Source organism: Schistocerca cancellata, chromosome 5 (genome assembly GCF_023864275.1).
Source record: "Schistocerca cancellata isolate TAMUIC-IGC-003103 chromosome 5, iqSchCanc2.1, whole genome shotgun sequence".
NCBI lineage: Eukaryota > Metazoa > Arthropoda > Insecta > Orthoptera > Acrididae > Schistocerca > Schistocerca cancellata.
In genome coordinates this window covers 238,889,449-238,909,968 of record NC_064630.1, presented here as the reverse complement: position 1 = coordinate 238,909,968, position 20,520 = coordinate 238,889,449, and positions in this window count along the sequence as shown.

Sequence of the window (20,520 nt, the reverse complement as noted above, 5' to 3'; positions counted from 1 at the left end):
GCTGTGTGGAGGGTAAAAATCGTAGAGGGAGACCAAGAGATGAATACACTAAGCAGATTCAGAAGGATGTAGGTTGCAGTAGGTACTGGGAGATGAAGAAGCTTGCACAGGATAGAGTAGCATGGAGAGCTGCATCAAACCAGTCTCAGGACTGAAGACCACAACAACAACAATTTTGGTACAATTTTTAGTTGTCCTACAGCACTGTGCGTTTCTCATGTTTTTCGCAGGGTCGTAAAGATGCAGTCACAGAGATCGAGGATCGCTCCCGACGGCGGCAGCAGGGAGACTGTAGACCCCCGTTCAGACCCAGGTGCCGCTTCCCCCACCACCTCAGTAGCCTCCGCGCCGGAAGCACCGTAGACACCAGGAGATGAACGGTGGAGGGGGTAACGGCTAGTATATATAGGGCGCCGAGAGGAACAGCACAGTATTCGTCAGAAACCACCTGAAGATGGCAGCATGTACGTCTGCCGAAATATTGTGGAGAAATTATGACGCTACCCTGTCAGGTACCCGAGAACTGTTCAAAATAGCAAATAGTTACTCAAATAAAAATCAGATTTAAATATCCGACGTTTTTAAATCGAACTAAAAGATATAAAATATTTTCACCTGGCCACACACAGCTTACTAACCCCATACAAATAGTCCTGAAGATTTGTGATTGTGAACTTTTAAGATTTAAAACGAAAGTCGTGGGTGGCATGTGATACATAGGTGATTCATGAACTCTTCACATACGTACTATTATCTGTTGGATGCATCCCATATTTTTCTTGTTAATATTAGAAGTATTTTCATAGCTACCAAAAAATTTTACTAGCAGTTTTTGAGGACTGTCTGAATGGCGTTGGGAATCTGCATGGGGCTAGGAAGCGAGCCCGTCTATCGACAACACACCACTAGACACTCGCAAGCAGTGAGAGATCTGGAGAACATGGCAGCCATGGCAACCGGCGAACAACTTCCGTGTAGAGGCAGGCCAGAAGCATGGGCAAAAGGTGGTCTTGCATTATCATGTTGAGATCTCGAAGACATGGCACAACAACCCGTCTTCGCAATTCAGAACTGTTGTGCTTGCTGACAAAGTTAGCGGTCATGCGAACAAGAGGTGATAACGAATGTGGTAAACGAATGCAAACAGGAAATGTTTGTCTCCACGTAAACTCTAGAAATGAATATATCCATCGAAATGATGGTCATAAAACGGAGACTCGTCTAGAAAGACGATTTGGAGGAAGTCGTCAGTACAGTGCTGCTTAACATCAAAAAGGCTCACAGCGTAAGTGTGCAAGAAGAACAGGCCAAGAAGGCGTTCAGTAACGAAGAAGAGGAATAAATCTCATTGGACATTCTAGGTTTGGCTAGAGATGACGATGAACCGCAATGGGACACTGATGAGCAGACTAACGGCTGATGTAAAGTATTCGCGTTAGGTGGTGAAATGTGCATTTCGTAGCCCGCATCTCGTGGTCGTGCGGTAGCGTTCTCGCTTCCCACGCCCGAGTTCCCGGGTTCGATTCCCGGCGGGGTCAGGGATTTTCTCTGCCTCGTGATGGCTGGGTGTTGTGTGCTGTCCTTAGGTTAGTTAGGTTTAAGTAGTTCTAAGTTCTAGGGGACTGATGACCATAGCTGTTAAGTCCCATAGTGCTCAGAGCCATTTGAACCATTTTTTTTGTGCATTTCGTAGGTTCGTTGCTCTCTGGGCGTGGCGTGCGGAGGCTCAGCAGTCGGAAGTGCTAACTGCCTACCACACTTACGTACTCTTCACAAAAACGATATGCAAACTGGTGTAAGCCCTATGTTACCTTAAGCCAGAAAATTGCCAGCCACAGAAATTGAAAGTCCTCTGCGATTCCAAAACTGTTAAACGTTAATGGGAGCAACTGTCGTCAATCGTTTGTCATCTAAATTAATCAGATTTCCTACGATACGTATATTCTTCTTCTGCCTTAGAAGGGAAAGCCATCAGAGTAACAGCACAATTAAGTCATGCAGAATAGATCTTTCGTATTTCTTTGTGACTCGCTTGACCTAATTTGTTGTTTTAAACACTAGGTCTATTTTCCCTAAATTGGTTCACAAGTAAATTGAATCTATGAACAGTTTCTTATTTAATGCTCAGATAAGAGAATAACTGTCTCAGCAAAAATCTAACAAACTCAATTTTCATAACGGAATGCATGTTTATGCACCCAAAAAATAAATGGTTCAAATGGTTCAAATGGATCTGAGCACTATGCGACTTAACTTATGAGTTCATCAGTCGCCTAGAACTTAGAACTAATTAAACCTAACTAACCTAAGGACATCACACACATCCATGCCCGAGGCAAGATTCGAACCTGCGACCGTAGCGGTCGCTCGGTTCCAGACTGTAGCGCCTAGAACCGCACGGCCACTCCGGCCGGCCAAAAATAAATAAATGATCGTTTGAGCAAGGCTCACTTAGGACAAACCGTTCTGCTAACATGTGGTGAATACCTATAATTGAACAGAAAATTACTGTGGAACCGTTATTTCCTTTCCAAACTCTGTGCAGCACCGAACAGCGAAATAAAACCAGGCTCAAGATCCATATAAATAAATACACTGCAAAATAAACACATGTTGTGGAATTTATCTGGCAAATTGTGAGCTACTCAGAGCGGAAGCCGTCTTAGCGCTAAAAAGGCGAGTCATGCTATATCTGTTCAGTGTAAACTGCCAGCCAGTTTCCAAGTGGCTCGCTCTCTCGATGAGAACTCTCAGCTGCGCGTCCTCGTACTGAATGAACAACTGACTGACGTCCCTCTCCACTCCCACAACACGACCACCTGAAGGATAGGATTTAGAACTTTCTCCACAGTGACGACCAAGAATCTTCAAAACACATTGAAACCGTGGGGAAGCCTACCAAAACTTCTCCACTATCGCTTATAGTATGCCCATTAACTGCCCAGAGGTTGGTACACCGTATATGCTGTTTCCTCAGTTATTGGTTCAGAAAGTGAATATGCTACAGCTACTATGCCGATGAGCCTTCTAATTGGCTGACATCGTTTGGACAGTTAGGTTCTAGAGTTTTCCCACAGTGAACACGGCAGAATGTCGGCGTCACATATTTGCAAGCACCGATAGGAAATGGAGATCTGCCACACCAGAAATGATCAGGAAACCTGTCATCCCCAGCTATCTCCAACGAATGCGCCGCTTGGTGCACACCGGAAATCAGCCAGCATGTTGCCACAACGTTTCTGGGAACCAATAATCCATCAGGGGTTGGCTTAAGCCGTCCCGTATTCGTAGTGCTGCAACTACACAGGTCCGTCACAGCACCCTCACAGGGCTGCGCCAGTGAAGAGGAATTCACTAATCTTACGTCAGAAGCCACTAACGATGTATTTCCCTCCAGTACAGTTAAAAATATGAAGCTGCCAATTTTACTCACTATCGGAAAGCGATATATGTAACTGTACTGTCACAGTACGCATTTAAGTCACCTAAAAGGATTAGTTGTTCGTTTCAAATCGAAATGCGAATGCTCATGTGACAGTGAATAAATAAAGTGGTATTCGTAGACGCTGAGAACTGCATCGTCAGCAGTCTGGAGCAATTCCAAGACAGCTGATTACCATTGTGAAGGTATAGACATAGGTAATTTTCTGTTAATAAGAATGCATAATTTAGCTTTAGATGTTTAATATTATTTATTCAGCATCTTATTGGACGAAAGATAGGAAATATAGACCGTAACTACTCATTTTAGAATCACAAGACGGCGTAATAAGTTGTAAGAGCAGTACATAAATAAATAAAAATATCCGGGAAAGTAGTACATTTCATACACGTCTGACTTTTGTTGCATGTCGCCTTCGTCATGCAATTTTAGTGCCAAATAGTCGGCATAGGTTGAGATACCCTGGAGCTAAAATGGCCATTAGGAGCTGTAGAGAGGAGGGGTCACACTTCCTGTAGGTAGAGACTGAGAGTTGGTAAGTACGGCCGCGCTAATGACAGCCCCTGAGCACGGTAGCCAGTTCGGCCAGCAGAACGTTCTGCGTCGCCCGCTGGATATTCCATCCTCTCGGGGTGTTTTTGCCTCGGGGACTGGTGCGCCTGCGCCGTCTGTCCCCGCCGTAAACCGCAGCGGCGGAGATTGTTGGGCCGGGCAGGTGGCCGGCCGCGTGTGTGTGGGTGCGTGCGTTCGGCGTTCGTGTTTTATTCCTCGCGCGGCGGATGTGTTGTGACGCGGCCGTGACACACGGCACCGAATGCTTTATGAGTCCCTGCTGGTGGGTCCCTGGAGGCAGGGGGGGGGGGGGGGTGACCGGGACCGATCCTCCGGTCCAGATAGACCAGCTGCTGCACTATGCATGCGTTCTCCCTTGCGGGTGGCTCTGAAATCTCCCTGCAGCGCTACAAACCCCATCACTAGCCGCCATCTTCCCTTAGGGACAACTCGCGTGTTTGCCTAAAAGTGCGACATAGGTAATGGTTCCCACAGTCGCATTTCGATACTATATCACCACAATTGTTCGAATTTCCGCTGTGTTCAGATAGCGTCAACAGATATGTTCATTATGGCCAAGGACAATATTAATAAAATACAGACACCACTGCTTGTCAATTTAAAGCTCAAAAACTAAGTTTGTCAGTGCCATGTTCGAAACTGTAAACCTCCTCTCTCGTTATTCATTTTAATATATATTAATTTTCGGGCTGTCGAAATTAATTATATGGACCTTACATTGAGAACATAATTTGTTATGAAATCAACCTCACCACGTGCAGAAGTCTCTTTTACTTTTCAAATATTAAGTTACTCAATTAAAGAATGGGAAATGTCACTTTGAAATAATAACAGTAGGAGTAAGATCACTTTATTTTATTGTTACCGGCTGCCGTGGCCGAGCGGTTCTAGGCGCTTCAGTCCGGAACCACGCTGCTGCTACGGTCGCAGGTTCGAATCCTGCTTCGGGCAGGTGTCCTTAGCTTAGTTAAGTTTAAATAGTTCTAAGTCTAGGGGACTGATGACCTCAGATGTAAAGTCCCACAGTGCTCAGAGCCATTTGAACCATTATTGTTTTTTACTGTCCCTACTGGACGTAACACACTTCCCCAACCTTGTCTACGCTCATCAAGTCTCCTTTAATAGTAATATTTCCTACAAATACGCTGAAGTAATCGTTGCTATGTTGTGTTTTCACATTGATCAAAAGGGTAATCAGTGATTACGGAAGCCTTTTAATTTATTTTCTGCTATGAATATGTTTCTCGACTACAAGCGCTGATCATCAAACACGACATTCTGTCAAACATAGATCTCTTAATTAATACTGTTCATCTTTCCTCTACATAACTGAATTACTAAAATATTAACAATCTCACTGAAGTAACCATTGTTACATTTTGCTTTCACATTCATTAAAGAGGTAATCACTGATCACGGAAGCCTCTTAATTTATTTTCTGCTATGAATATGTTTCTCGACGACAATCGCTGGTCATCAAACATGACAGTGTGTCAAACATAGATCTCTTTATTAATACTGTGAATCTTTCCTCTAAATAACTGAATTCCTAAAATATTTATCTTCTACGAACTGACGTAGATCTTTCAACTATTAATTTCACTCTACGCGAATTCGTCCTACTACTTACCTTCGACGTGGCTGCGAAAGACCGCTCCGCGCGGGAACGCAACACCGACTCTTCACCAAACACCTAGACGGCGCATGACTATTAGCGGTGATATATTGTTGTCATTAAAAGCCAAGACAATGCTCTCTCAGAGAAAAGGCGCACTCGACTTCGGAAGTTCCACAAGCCAGCGATATGTAGGAAGTACAACATCGATATTTTCCAACATGACACATGGCAGTAGCCGTTGCAGTCCATTACGAATTTTTCAAAAACGCGAGAAAAAATTTATTTAGTAAACCCATAGATAACGAAAATAGGATTCCTGAAATTTTGACCCAGCAATGAAATCTTCACAGAAATAAATAAACAATGAACAACTGAGCGATAGTTCAGTCTTTAGTTTTTTTTTTTTACTGTTGTACAACATAATATAACACGCAATTCAAACTGTTCCGTCCATATCCTCAGAACTGCAAACTTTATATTTTTGATAAAACGGAAATCCAGCATAAAGTGGCAAATTTAACTTATTTTCAGTCATTCCATGACTAGTTTCGGGACGGATCCATTTTCTAATCATCGTAACATAGTCAAAAATGGTATTTCCGAAAAAGAAAAACTACGTCAAAAATGTGCAAACGAACAATTATAGCGGTCACAAATAACATTATGTACATATATTTTTTACATATGTGATAAGCAAGTGGATTAGCCGAGCGGTCTAAGGCGGTGCAGTCATGGGCTGTGTGGCTGGTCCTGGCGGAAGTTGGAGTCCCCCCTCAGGCATGAGTGTGTGTGTGTTTATCCTTAAGATAATTTACGTTAAGTAGTGTGTAAGCTCAGGGACTGATGACCTTAGCAGTTAAGTCCCATAAGATTTCACACACATTTGAACATCTGATAAGAAAGCACTAAACATAAATGGAAATAAAATTTGTCACAGTCGCTAGATGTAAAGCGCCTCTTTCGTTATTAAATGTCCTTTTAGTTTATTTTACATTAATTTTGCGACTATCACTCTCAAATATCTTTTACTTTACGTAGAGGAAACACTTCGTCAGGGAATAAACCTGAACATGTCCCTAATTCGAATACCTGTCGCTTACACTTCTCAGTTACTGAAGTTACTCAACTAAAGAATGAAAATGTCATTTTAAAATAATAACAGTAAAAATCAAGTGATTTTCTTTTATTCTCTCTTTTGCGCCTAACACACTCTCCTAACAATACATGCACTTATCCAGTCTCGTTTAACAGTTACGTTTGTTTCAAATTCACACTAAAGTAAGCAGTCTTACATCGTGTTCACATGTTATGGGAACAGGTAGGCAGAGGTTACGGAAGCCGTTTCATATATGTTCCTCCACGATAATTACTGATTCTTAAATATGTCGCTGTAGCAACTATACATTTCTTAATTAATCCCGCGTGCGCTTTCGCGAAATAAGTGGATTAGCGCCGGGGCCTTGTTGCTCCCTCAGTGGAAAGCCGTGCTCGATTTCGAAAGTTCATAAGTAGCGATAACGTCAGTACGTTACAGCATCTAAGATAGCAGCGCTCCTTGCAAAAGACTACAGTTTGAGAGAGTAGGAACAAATCTACATTGGCCATTAAAATTACGGCACCATGAAGACGGTGAACAACAATGTAATGTTCGCATGACCTGCCCCGCAAGTGGCCTCCCGGCCAATGACGCGAAACTCTCATTTCCATTTTTTCCATCTACTCAAATTACTAGCATTTCAGCACAACAGCCAGAACTACGGTGGAGTAACGACATATACATTCAATATGTAAGGAAAAATTACAAAGTGAGTTTCTCATTCAGAAATCTCATTTGAATGTTTGTTAGTTGTGAGAATGTTGTATTATGCAATATGTAACAAGCAGAAACATTGACCAGGAAGTGTCTGAATACGACATGGTCACGCCCGTGGCCTGTCAAGAGGGTTATTTGTCATTCGTCAGCATTGCTGCTTGCAGTGGCTGATATCATCCGACTGCGATACGCTTATGGAATCAATTGGCTCCGTAGTGCCATTCCATAGCCATACGGGATCTCAACAGCCCCATGAGAGGGGCGCACCAACCAATCAATCATGCAGGTTGTACAGCCAACTCTCGTAGGCCTTTATGGAGTAGAAAATGAGATAGTTCACAGTAAGAAAAGTATCTGCTCAGACTTAGCGATCACGAGTGCAGCAGCGCAGATTGTCAACACTGCGATCTTTGTTGTGGCTTCCTTCAGCGCCGACCGACAACAATAGACACGGGAGTGGTACCACGACGTGCTTTGAATAGACTCCTGGCTCTACATGTAGCAACGTAATAAATATACTCGATTGTTTTCATTCGACGTCGTCATACGGCGTATTTGTATCGGCTGCCGCCAGGTGCACAATACAATGACGTCAGGTTAACAGAGCCCTTAATTTGGGCAGAATGTCCTACATTTCAGACGTATGAAGAACAGTACCTGCGGTATGTCTTCCATGTCTTTGTAACTCTTTGTTTCTGAAGTGGAATGTAAAACGAAAACCTTGGGGCACAGGCAACAGATACCATTATGAAAGTGAACTATTCACTCAACAATCATATGCTGCACTCATCCCACGTTTTTCGTTTTAAACTCTGAAAGTATTTTAACAGCTCTTGTAAATGCATGTTTTCAGGATAATCTGTACGGCGTCAGAAAACTATATTTGCTATTTATTTTTTATCGTATGGCGACAACAGCAAATATTGAGAAATACATGCAGCTTACAATTATACATTTGAGGACTTGGCCTCAATTGTAATATGTTAAAATTCTTGAACTTTATAAATGAATAATACTAAAAGGAGGACATTTAAACTATAAAATGAGGACTGTTAATTAAAAGAGGTACATCTAGTCAGAGTGCCATATCTGTTGAATGAAGCCAGTTGATAACAGAGGGAGTAGCATTAACAAAATCACTGAATGGTTCTAGACACTTTCTCAGAGGGCAGTCTCTGACAGTACACTGAACGGTTTGTTCTTGGGCCCCACAAACACAGGCTGAAGAGTCCCGGAGTCCCCACTTGTGCATCAGAGCATGGCATCTGGTGTGACTTGTTCCTACCCTATCCTATTCAATCATGTCCAATAGATTTTCTTCGGATCAAATCCTGGTAGACTGGCAGATGGATAATGAACGCATGATGTTGCAGTATTCGATCTCCTGCACTACTCTTCTTTAAGGTGAAACTTCTTGTTGTTTTTTTCCATTATGTGGAGTGCGTGATGTCAAGCGTTCTGGAGGAGGATCATTTAAGATTGTATGCACTGGAAGGTCTTGGGAATAGTCCGGTTGATGCAGCTTCCTCCATTCTCGATCGGTTCCTTCTTGGCGTCGTAAATCAGGTGGTAGAACGTTACTGATGGTGTGCAGTGAAGGAGTGAGTGTGGATATTAGTGTGTTCATAATAATTCTCATTGATTCATGAAGGAGTGAGAATTATAGGGCTACGAGGTATTATTTTACACTTTTCAGTTGATTTTAAAAACGTCTTATATTAGAAAGATTTTAGTTAGACCTCGAGGGTAAAATTTAGCGAGAATCAAACTCACATAGAGACTTACAAACAATCTTTCTTACCACGAAATTCTTGCAAGTGGAACAGGAAAAGGGGGGAAATAGCAGTGGTAAACAAAGAACCCGCCGTCATACACCAGAGATGAAAACAGGTTAAAATTTCACTGCGCCGAGTTCTGAGTTATGTTGGAAGTTTTAAGTCTCAAGCTCATCGGGAAGTTAGTTTCAAATCAACTGAAAAATTCATACCCAGCAGACAAGAAAGTGACATATTAAAAATATGTTAAAATGTGGGAAATCTTATAGATTTTAAATGGTGCCCTTGTGATAGGACAAGTTTTAGTGATTCGGCGGTTAAATATTTTTACACCATCTGTTGTTCCGTTATTTGAACCTAATTTGCTGTTAGAACTAAACCCCTTAGGTATGAATTGTAGCACAATGGCTTAACAGACAGTAGCTTTAGTCCCAGATTAAAAAATCCCTGTGTAACGCACGAGATAATGAATAGAACTGACTAAAGGAGAAATTAAAAAGAAAAAAGAAAATACATCGACTGAACCATACAGAAGAGAATCCAAAAGCTGAAAAATGAGAACGACAGAAAGTGCAAAACGGTTGAGCAGCAAGGACTACAGGAGAAATGAAAAGCTGTCGAAATACTCATATGTGGAAAATAAAAGCTCCCTGCAAGAAAACTGGAGAGATGCTGGGACATAAAAGAAGTAGTCGTATGAATACCAGGAGATCCTACAGCAAGCTATCAGTAGACAAAGAATGTAGAGATGAAAGGTGCAAGGAATATATATTAGTTCTAGACAATGAGTATGAACTTAAAGACAATATCATAGAAAGGGAAAGACGAAATCGATTATGCTTAAAAGGGAGATGTAATACTGGGATAAAAATCTGACAGACCACTGAAATACCTAAACAATAACTTGAAGCAGAAGACATTCCCTCAATGTAATTAAATTGCTTAGGACAAAGTACAACGATGAAACTCCTCCAACCCATATGCAAAATATATGACACAGGTGAAATATGATCAGATATCAAGAAAAACGTTGTACTTCCATTTACAAATGAGGCTATTGCTAAGCAGTGCGGATGCTACCGAACTGTTAGCCTAATAAGACATAGTTACAAAGTACTGACATGGAGCACTTACTGAAGAACGGAAAAATTTCTGGAAACCGATCTCAGAGAACATCAGGTTTGGTTCCGGAGAAATGTAGGAGCACATGAGACAACACTAAACAGACAGATAAAAAAAAGGAAAGTTCGTTTATACATTGGTTAATTTTTAAGAAAACGCGAACAATATTGAATTCTGAAGGTAGCAGGGATGAAATACAAGGATCAAAAAGTTAGTAACATATTTAGATACGTGACTGCCGCCAAAGGACAAGAGAGGGAAGCAGTAGTTGAGAAGGGGAGTATGAGAGTGTTATAGCCCTATTGCTGGTGTTATCCAATGTGTGTACTGTGCAAGGGAAATCTAGTAGAAGTTTCGAAACTGAATAAAAGTTCAGGGAGAAGAAATAAAACTTACCATTATAAACCTTTCATAAGTGGCAAAAGGCTTGGAAGGGGAGCAGAATGGAAAGGATTCTGTCATGAAAAGTGCTTGTAAGGTGAACATAAATAAAAGTAGAAATAAGATAATAGACTGTAGACAAATTAAATCAGGCCGGATTTATTACACTGATATTTGGTTTCTTGGTCATAAATAAAGAAATACGTGTTTCAACATTTTCGGAAGTTTAACCATACGGGGTGAAAGAATGGATGTAGGCTTTTTTCCAAAATATATCATTACTAAAGAATTACCAACGTATTTTCAAAGTTGCGTCTACAAACATTGGTATTTGACTTCTAGGTTGTAAATTAAAAAAAAAAAAAAACACGTGTTCCACTGTTTTTGGAGATTGAAACCCTCAGGGGGTGAAATAGGTGATGAGATTTTTTAATGAAAATATTTTATTATGAAAGCATTTTTAAAGCTAATTCTATAAAAATTTAAATTTTGCTTCTCAGTTAGAAATAAAATAAATACGTTTCACTGAACTTCACCCCCTACAGATGTGGAATAAGGGGGGGAGGAGGGGGGAGTTAAACGTTTTAGGAAAATATTTCATTGTGAAAGCTTTTTTAGAGCTAAATATTTGGAAACAGGTATTTGGCTTCTCGGTTAGAGTTCAAAAAATACTTGTTTCACTGTTTTTGGAAATTCAACTCCTAAGAAGGGGAAATAGGGTCAGAATGTTTCACTGACTCATCATCCCGCAGCCCAAAACGCTAAGGATAGAAACTTGAAGTTTGGAGAAGGTGTGCATCTTATACCGTAGGCATCGTTTAAGAAGGGATTGTCCGAAATTCCACTTCGGCCAGTCAAACGTCACAGCTTTCTCATGTCTTGTGCATTTCGTAAGGCATTTACAGGAATAAACATATTTTTATGCTTAACACCTGCGCTAATTATTGATTTGACTGGAAATAAGGGAGGGCAATGAGTCCTCTCGCTCTATACTCTCCCAACGAGCGCCAAAGCAGGACAAAAGATCTGCAAGTGAACTGTAATCAGTAACCATAGCATACACCTACATATCTTTGGGGGGGGGGGGGCAGAGTTGGGAACGTATTGTTAGTTTTCCTAATACGTACGTAAATAACGAGCGTGAAGTGGCCAGCTTCCTATTTTCTGAAAACGTAAAGGCAGCAACCGCTTCCAAAATTACAGTGAAAGTACCATCTAACGGTATGACAAACTGCTGATTTAAATTGATTGCTAGAATAGCTACTCAGTATAGGGTCACTATTCCATGAAAACAGAGACATCTGTCAGTGGCTTTGATAGTGCAGACTACCAATTTCTGCTCGGCCTAGACTCCTGTCTAATAGGTTCATCAATGAATGTTGTGGGAAGAACAAAAGCTCTGTCCGAACTGGACTTGAAAGGTCCAATAGTACCGCCCGACCACTGTGTCATCCTGAGCCGATAGGTGTCACTGGATGCAGGTATGGTATGTCATGTGATCAGCACACTGCCCTCCCCATTGTTGTGAGCTCTCGTAGCTGGAGTTGCTACTGCTCGTTCAAGTAGCTCCTCGATTGGCCTCACAAGGACTGAACGCGCTCTGCTTGCCAATAGCGCTCACACACACACGGATTGTTACTCATCCAAGAGCTAACAAAGCCCAACAGCTTTTAACGTTAGTGATCAGATGATAACCGGTATTACCACTGTAGCAAGGAAGTTGGCAATTGGAAGAACACGTTGCGATTAAGAGGGGCCGTATTTCACAGATCACATATTCGCAGATGAAGTGTAAGGATGCAGAGTTTAAACTGCAAATAGGTCTTCAAATTATGGGTTCACCATTTTCTTCCGCTAAAGTTTGGTTGAGGATATTACTTCCCATTTATAACCACTAAAGGTAGAGAGGAATGCTCGAGTAATGACCTAGTATAGAGTAGGGGATTTTCAGGTAAGAACAAGGTCAGCTGTTAGTAGGGCAGGCGGAAGTACAATTGGGAACAATTTGAAGGGATTTCCACTTCTAGCATTTGCCTCCTGAAAACTTTGGTCATGACTGAGGAACAAAAACCATTTTCAGTTTAATTCTGAGGCGCAACGACCCACACCAAAAAATATAATGTGTGTGATTTATTCATGTATATGCTCAGTGAAATCGAAGAGTTGCTTGAGATATCAAGTGAGCTGCAAAAGATTGAGGACTCTACACACATATCAATATATACAGGATACAAATATCTTAACTGCAGATATTATTGTATGTGGTTCATTAATAGTATACATGTCATTGTGTCAGTTTTTTTCTCTGCATCGAACAATCTACCCACAAAGACGCCACGAATGTTACGACCTGGTTTTTTCAGCAAGGTCGTAATGCACCACTAAGTGGCCTATGCCTTTCATGTAGACTGACAAAGTGTCCATTCATCCACACTTCAATAATTGAGCCACTGCCCAGTGAAAATAAGTATGAATGACTTGCTATTGACACATGCATTTGGATGTACTGACCAATATAAAAACGTGCTACTTGCAACGGCTGAATTTTTCCTCTGCAATTTATGTAAATACCGCTGTAATGCTGTTCAGTCCAATGTAGTCGGTCACCAGTCGAAGCATCTCCACTTAAGCACTTTGCACCCTATATACTGGGTACTCTATAGATAATCGAGATTCCTTCTCTCACCTTTATGTGTACCTGAGTGCTTCACGTTCAATGTCGATACGTGTGCATCTATGCTGCTTTTTGTCGTATTACTGTTGCCTCGGATGCGAAAATAAATCAAAAGTGCTTCTCTAAGAAACTTAAAACTCTTGCCGGATAGGTAGTCGCCTGCGAGCACTTAGATATAATGGTGGAAGAGGGTTGAGTAATTAACAGCTGCAGCTGGAATTGGGGGAAGTTAGCTGATGATGGTTAGCTGGCCGGCTGGCACAGTTGAGGACGTGCAGACGGGAACTGCCTCGGCTCTGCTGGCTAACGGCTGCTGGCTGCCCGTATTGTTCTCGAAGACAATGCGGCAGCCCCACCGGAAACCGACCGGAGGAGAAACGGTGTGCGGGTGGTGAGCAAACACTCTGCCCTCCGTCCGGCCAGTGTTTAATGCTGCGTCGCCGTGCCGTTAGCAACCCGGCGCTGGGGAGAGTTAACATCTGGCGACCGACTGATTACTCGGTATTACCTTGTTACAGATCCATCCCTGTCTTAGATAATTCCATGCATGGAAGGAAATGTGGTGGTCATGGAGGCCAACACCTCAGCCTCCCAGCCCCCTCAAAAAATGAAAGATATTAACTGAAGCTTTTAAATTTTTATGTATAAAAATTTGTGGATTTCTCAGCTTACTTTTGAAGCAAAAGTAGAAAGGAATATTTGATTTTCTAAAATTCCATGTCTTCTTTTTCTGCACTTCAGGGCTTAGGCACTTGTGTCTGTTTCATATTCACTTTTCATTGCAACCTAATTCCTATGTCCCTTCTTCCTCCTTTCTCTTGGTTGGTACAGCATGACCTTACGTTGGATTCTCTCTGCACTCAGTCTTTGTAGATGATGTTTTCGTAATGTTTTATTTTGTTCAATCCCTTCATTAATATAATATGAATCTAGTTCATCCCTAATATCTTCATTTCTTATATGGTGTTCCCTGGAAGCAGCTCTTACTTTCATTAGAAATCACGTTTCTGCTACTTCGGTTTTACCGCGTTTTATAGGGACTCATGACTCCTTCCATTTACCAATTCAGGTGTAGCATTGTTTTAAAAAGTTTTAATTAGACAACACAAAGATCGCACATCTGCATAATGCATAATATCTCTGGAAAAAAATCTCTGACTACCTACGATATAAATTACTTGTAAACATAGCACATTAATTGAATGACCTACCATTTGACAATTGTACAATAATATTACCGAATATCTATAGAAGATAAATAGGTGACCTGTATTAAAAACAGTAAATAAAAGAAATTTTTTCCAAAATGTTTTATGGACGTCACTGCATCTAGACATAAGGATAATATATGGTAAAAATATCACAGTAATCTTACACTGACGTAAATTAAAACTCTTCATAAATGTTGTTGAAAATAGCACAATTGCAGCAGCAAGCTTGTCATGAACCTATGTAAAACCAACAAGACTTAAATTAATGGGAAGTAATATTATAAAAGTATAAAGAATTTTAGGTTTGTTTCCTTCCGTATTTAGTTGTGGAATGTTCTGTTTATTATTCTGCAAACTGATTAATATTCGTTAATCTTGTCCCTGTCACAGCCTACGTTGTATCTTAAGAAATTTACGGTGGAGACTTGCTCAGGTAGTGTATTAACTGTTATTATCTTTTACGGGATGATGGGTTATTTCCCATGGTGAGCCATGTTTTTAGTTTTCTCTGTTGATATTCGAAGGTTACATCCTCTGTTCCCTATCTGATGTAACTCATAAATTGCTTCACTTTCTTACACAATGGTAACAGCATCTGCGTATATAAGGATGTTAACATATTTATTTATATTCATCTGTGCAAAGAATTTACTACCTATCTCCAGTTATCAGTCATATCATTTATGTGCACATTAAATAATGTTAGTGAAAGGCTACTGCCTTGTTTGACACCCTTATTGGTGGAGATTTCTTGAGTTATATTATTGACAAATTATATTATTATTTTGTGTCCCTGTATAAACTTCTTACAGCTTCAGTAAGATGTCTAGGATATCCAGCATTAACCTCGATATCACATAATTCCATTTTGTTTGTACTGTAAATCCTTTTTTTTTTAAATAAAAGCTAAACGTGTCTCTAAACTGATTCTCGTCAATCCTCTAAAATTCCTATTATGACAAATATGCTATCACTTAATGCCAAATATTTCAAGAATTTACAAATAAAGTATAACGCAGAATACTTTTCTTTTGAGTGAGAGAGAGAGAGAGAGACCGTAGCAACTCGCTTGAGCTTGTGGTTTAAGCGTCTGCAGGTAACACACCACACTGAAAAGGCACATATTCACAGGATAGTCGTTACTTGCTCCAAACAACATATCTCACATGTTTTGTGAGTTCACAGGCAGAACCCGGAAACTATAGACAATTAAGTAAGGAACGACAGGAAGGAAAAGACCCTTCACTGAGCAGAAATGACATAAATACAAACGTTCCAAACGTAAACATAATTTACTGGAAGAATCTGCATTCCCACAGTTACGCGCTCGAAAATTCATAATCTGAAGTCCGGTAGTGTTTAGTGAGACACTGATAATGGCGAGTGCACATATCGAATCTAGATTGTGTAAATTATGGCGGTGTAAAAGCCATAAGAGTTCGTTGCCGTTATGGTGCGTAAATCAATTGCATGACACATGTACTGCAAAGATTTTGCAAAGAAAACTTCTCAAATTCTGTATTTTCGTAACTGAGATTTACAACAAATTACGCTAAAGAGGTGTACAAGTACCCTTGTAAACCAATTATTACAGGTACTTTATGTTAATTAGGATCTTACTTGCTGTTATTATTAAAATCGACTTCAAGTTGAAAGTAAAGATAACGACAAGTCCTTTTTTGGCGGGCCGCGGAATGGGGATTGCGATGATACTAATCGTAAACAGAAAAATCCATTATCAACAATAAATCTGACGAAGAACGGATTGTTTGGCTTACTGCAGCTTAGAAACGGCGAAGTTCGTCAGCTCTGGATTGACATTGTTATGATAATTTGTGGAGTTGTAGAAGGACAGTGAACTGACGATTTCCTTGCAGTGTGGGACATCTACCTGTGAGAGGTGGCATGAGCACACTCTCGTATTTCTATCTTACTCTGAGTAATTCGACTTCCCCCTCTAATTGCATGCAGTGAAAAGTTGCTATTCCTTCACACGCTGACCTCCCACGCAGCGTCTCTCGTCACCTGGGAGGTTCAATTACAGGCGGGTTATGCTGATCTTGAAAGGGTTAAGCCGACGGATGTTATGGAGTCGAGTGGATGCTTTCCAGACGCCGGCATTGTGATAAACGTGGGGGCGGCACGCGCACAGGGGCCTGACGGAGCGGCTGGGCTAGAGATTCCATTACTTCCCAGAAACTTCCTGGCGGGCTACCAGTGATGTGTGGGAATGACTTGTGTTCCCAGGCAGTCTTGGCGGGCAAATTCCCGCGTTTTCTGCAAAATCATAACTGTCATTGGCTTGCTCAGGGGATAGCTCCGTGACATAGCAAAATCGGCGCAGAAATTGGCGCCAAGTATCTTTCTCTCCCTCAGAGGCGTATTTGTGTTGCTAGGAAGTTTTTAGTCTGGAACAACCAGACCAGGAGAATTTGTTTCAGGCTATACTCATGACATTATCATCACCACGACGGGACGTCGAAGCAACCAGCCATTGCTTCCAGTATGCCAGATGGTGTCCTTCCAGTTAAGATGACAGCTTGGTAATGTATGTCCGCAGCACCGGCAAATCAGGGAATTTTGCTAGGTGATAATCAGAGCACAGTAGATCGCTCTTGTTCCTCTTTTCTAACATTGTTCTGTCTTGGGTGATCATTGTCTGAGTTATCACTACTGTAGCAGCAATTGATATTGGGTTGGCTGAGTGTTTCTCTAAGATTTTAGTCGCAAAGAATTGGCTCCACACCCCACTTGGTCATAAATCTCACAATCTAGTTTATGGACAACTTCACCTTGTTGTTTTTGTTGTTGTTGTTGTGATCTTCAGTCCTGAGACTGGTTTGATGCAGCTCTCCATGCTACTCTATCCTGTGCAAGCCTCTTCACCTCCCAGTACCTACTGCAACCTACATCCTTCTGAATCTGCTTGCTGTATTCATCTCTTGGTCTCCCTCTACGATTTTTACCCTCCACACTGCCCTCCGGTATTAAATTGGTGATCCCTTGATGGCTCAGAACATGTCCCACCAACGGATCCCTTCTTCTAGTCACGGTGAGCCACAAACTCCTTTTCTCCCCAATTCAATTCAATACCTCCTCATTAGTTATGTGATCTACCCATCTAATCTTCAGCATTCTTCTGTAGCACCACATTTCGAAAGCTTCTATTCTCTTCTTGTGTAAATTATTTATCATCCATGTTTCACTTCCATACATGGTTACACTCCATACAAATACTTTCATAAACGACTTCCTGACACTTAAATCAATACCGGATGTAAACAAATTTCTCTTCTTCAGAACCCTTTCCTTGCCATTGCCAGTCTACATTTTATATCCTCTCTACTTCGACCGTCATCAGTTATTTAGCTTCCCAAATAGCAAAACTCCTTTACTACTTTAAAGGTGTCATTTCCTAATCTAATTCCCTCATCATCACCTGACTTAATTCGACTACATTCCATTATCCTTGTTTTGCTTTTGTTGATGTTCATCTTATACCCTCCTTTCAAGACACTGTCCATTCCGTTCAACTGCTTTTCCTAGTCCTTTGCTGTCTCTGACAGAATCACAATGTCATCGACGAACCTCAAAGTTTTTAGTTCTTCTCTATGGATTTTAATACCTACTCCGAATTTTCTTTTGTTTTCTTTACTACTAGCTCAAAATACAGATTGAACAACATCAGGGAGAGGCTACAACCCTGTGTCACTCCCTTCCCAACCACTGCTTCCCTTTCATGCCCCTCGACTCTTATAACTGCCATCTGCTTTCTGTACAAATTGTAAATAGCCTTTCGCTCCCTGTATTTTACCCCTGCCACCTTCAGAATTTGAAAGAGAGTATTCCAGTCAACATTGTCAAAAGCTTTCTCTAAGTCTACAAATGCTAGAAACGTAGGTTTGCCTTTCCTTAATCTTTCTTCTAAGATAAGTCGTAGGGTCAGTATTGCCTCACGTGTTCCAACATTTCTACTGAATCCAAACTGATCTTCCCTGAGGTCGGCTTCTACCAGTTTTTCCATTCGTCTGTAAAGAATTCGCATTAGTATTTTGCAGCTGTGACTTATTAAACTGATAGTTCGGCAATTTTCACATCTGTCAATACCTGGTTTCTTTGAGATTGGAATTATTATATTCTTCTTGAAGTCTGAGGGAATTTCACCTGTCTCTTACATCTTGCTCACCGGATGGTAGAGTTTTGTCAGGACCGTCTCTCCCAAGGCTGTCAGTAGTTCTAATGGAATGTTGTCTACTCCGGGGGCCTTGTTTTGACTCAGTTGTCTTTCAGTGCTCTGTCAAACTCTTCACGCAGTATCATATCTCCCATTTCACCTTCATCTACCTCCTCTTTCAGTTCCATAATATTGTCCTCAAGAACATCGGCCCTGTATAGACCCTCTGTATACTCCTTCCACCTTTCTGCTTTCCCTTCTTTGCTTAGAACTGGTTTTCCATCTGAGCTCTTGATATTCATGCAAGTGGTTCTCTTTTCTCCAAAGGTCTCTTCAATTTTCCAGTAGGCAGTATCTATTTTACCCCTAGTGAGATAAGCCTCTACATCCTGACATTTGTCCTCTATCCATCCCTGCTCAGTCATTTTGCACTTCCTGTCGATCTCATTTTTGGGACGTTTGTATTCTCTTTTGCCTGCTTCACTTGCTGCATATTTGTGTTTTCTCCTTTCATCAGTTAAATTCAGTATCTCTTCTGTTACCCAAGGATTTCTACTAGCCCTAGTCTTTTTACCTACGTGATCCTCTGCTGCCTTCACTATTTTATTCCCCAAAGCTACACATTCCTCTTCTACTGTATTTCTTTCCCCCCTTCCTACCAACTGTTCCCTTATGCTCTCCCTGAAACTCTGTACAATCTCTGGTTCTTTCAGTTTATCCAGGTCCCATCTCCTTAAATTCCCACCTTTTTGCAGTTTCTTCAGTTTTAACCTACAGTTCATAACCAATAGATTGTGGTCAGAGTCCACACCTGCCCCTGGAAATGTCTTACATTTTAAAATCTGGTTCCTAAATCTCTGTCTTACCATTATATGATTTATCTGAAACCTTTTAGTATCTCCAGGGTTCTTCCATATATACAGCCTTCTTTTATGATTCCTGAACCAAGTGTTAGCTATGATTAAGTTATGCTCTGTGCGAAATTCTACCAGGCGGCTTCCTTTTTCATTTCTTAGACCCAATCCATATTCACCTTCATATCATTCATTTGAGTATCCAATTTGATGTACTGTAAATGTTTCATGTGTTTTGTATATTATTTTGAGTTTAGTCTTAATAAATCAAATTGTTATTTTGGACAGAACTTTGAATCTGTGTATCGGCAAAGCAACACTTTCATTTCTCACTACGTTAGTGAAACTTTCCTGAATCAAATTAATTTATATCAATTTAAATTACTGCAGGTGCCAAACTCTTTTCTACTCCACTTGCAGGGTCGATTACAGTCAATTCGCGTTTCTCCTTAATCCATGTGCAGCAGCAAAAGTCGGAATTAGGAAAGGGGGGCGGCTTCGAGCATCATTTCCATATGAAGATTCTAGAAGAATTTAGAGTTAAATACACTGCTAGCTCCGGCACCTCGCACCTGGACTTCCGTGTGAAGTGCGATAGTAATCAAAGGCACCAAGACAGCAGTACACTATGTGAACATTAACATGCTCTATCTACATTAGCTATGCTTTATCTCTACGGCAGATGTGTCTCAAAATGTGACCCGGCTTTCCAAAAAGAAGCTAGCAATTTGTCCCGAATTTCAAAGGATTATTTTCAAACTTTTCCAATCAGGTTAAAACGTTTTCTATCGATTTTGTAAGTTAAAGTTCGAAACTGCCACTCCTTATATTCGTATCCGTGATACGTGTATACTTGAAGCGCCAAAGAAACTGGAATAGGCAT